Below are 1,151 nucleotides of genomic sequence, written 5' to 3' on the forward strand. Positions count from 1 at the left end.
GGCTCTCCAAGTGCCCGCGCAGCCCTCGCCGGGCCCGGCCCAGCTCCGCGGCCGCCCGTTTTCTTCCCACCTCACCCCCCCTTCCCTCTCTGGTCCTCTTTGTCCCCACCGCCTCGCAGCGCTTCTCGCTCCCCTCCTTTTCTCTACTCCCCGGCCAGCCCTGCGCCCCCAGCGTCCCACTTGCCTCCTTCCCGATCCCGCTTCCCCGGGCCAGCATCCCGCTCCGTCTGCTCCTGGCCCGCCCCTCCTCCCTCGCTGCCCGCTCGCCCCATTCCTCCAGACCCCGGGCCCCTCTCCTTCCTTGTCTTTCCCCCAACATCCCCTTCATGGACACACCTAGCCCAGCAGCGGGCCTGCATAAGTGTCTCCCGGTAGCGGGCCCCTGGACCCCGTGTACACCTGTGGTGATTCCCAGACGGGGTACTGGGGCCTGACCTTTCACAGGTAGGAAGACTTGGAGTCTCCCGGGTTAAGCCTCGCGTAGATTCTCTTCGTATTTTCTTTGCTCTTGTTTGTATTCGAAAGCCGTTTGAGTAACTGGATCTAGGGAGATCATTCACTGCTCTGCACGAGAAAATGTCCCTATTTTCCTAAAAGGTTCTAGGTGATTAACTTCCCCGCACTGCACTCACCTACCTCCTCTTTATTTCTTTTTTCTTTAAGCTACATCTTTTTCCCCCTTGACTTTATTGCTTTGAGTTAATTTGAAAGTTTGGCCTTCAGCCTTGGCGGAAGCAAACGTTAGAGAAGCTGCCAGAGCGGCTCCCCTTCCTCAAGCCGGTGATCTGTGAGTTAGTAGGGAGAAATTTTGAAATATTTTGTCTGACGCTAGCAAACAGTGTAGTCCCTGGATTGATCACACTTCGCTAGCCCGGGACCTAAACTTTTTTCAGACAAGCATTACACGGTTTTCTTTTCATTTCTTCCGTTTTTCAAAGTAGACACTCAGGCTCGTAACACCTGTGTGTGTGCCTTCACTCAATACGATCTTTCTGGAACCAAGCTGGAAAAATAAACTTCAACTAGGTGAAACGTGTGTGTGTGTGTGTGTGTGTGTGTGTGTGTGTGTTTGCTCTTCTGTTAGCACAAATGTGGATCAGGAGAGAGAGAGAGAGAGAGAGAGAGAGAGAGAGAGAGAGAGAGAGAGAGAG

At 53.8% G+C, this 1,151-nt stretch overlaps 1 protein-coding gene and 1 long non-coding RNA gene across 4 annotated transcripts in view; one reads left to right on the forward strand and one right to left on the reverse strand.

Annotated features, from left to right (window-relative positions):
- Window positions 1-484, reverse strand: part of Tox3 (TOX high mobility group box family member 3) — a 109,275-nt gene extending 108,791 nt beyond the window's left edge. Inside the window, exon 1 of the mRNA XM_023703539.1 lies at window positions 436-484. The gene's annotated coding sequence lies outside the window, so the exon portion shown is untranslated. The remainder of the gene's footprint in view (window positions 1-435) is intronic.
- The window catches only part of LOC111813224, an 11,127-nt gene continuing 9,988 nt past the window's right edge, over window positions 13-1,151 (forward strand). For all 3 annotated transcript variants that reach the window (XR_002818537.1, XR_002818538.1, XR_002818539.1), the window contains exon 1: window positions 13-444. This is a non-coding gene — a long non-coding RNA (uncharacterized LOC111813224). The remainder of the gene's footprint in view (window positions 445-1,151) is intronic.

This window comes from Octodon degus, unplaced genomic scaffold, assembly GCF_000260255.1.
Source record: "Octodon degus isolate 3935 unplaced genomic scaffold, OctDeg1.0 scaffold00173, whole genome shotgun sequence".
Taxonomy (NCBI): Eukaryota; Metazoa; Chordata; class Mammalia; order Rodentia; family Octodontidae; genus Octodon; species Octodon degus.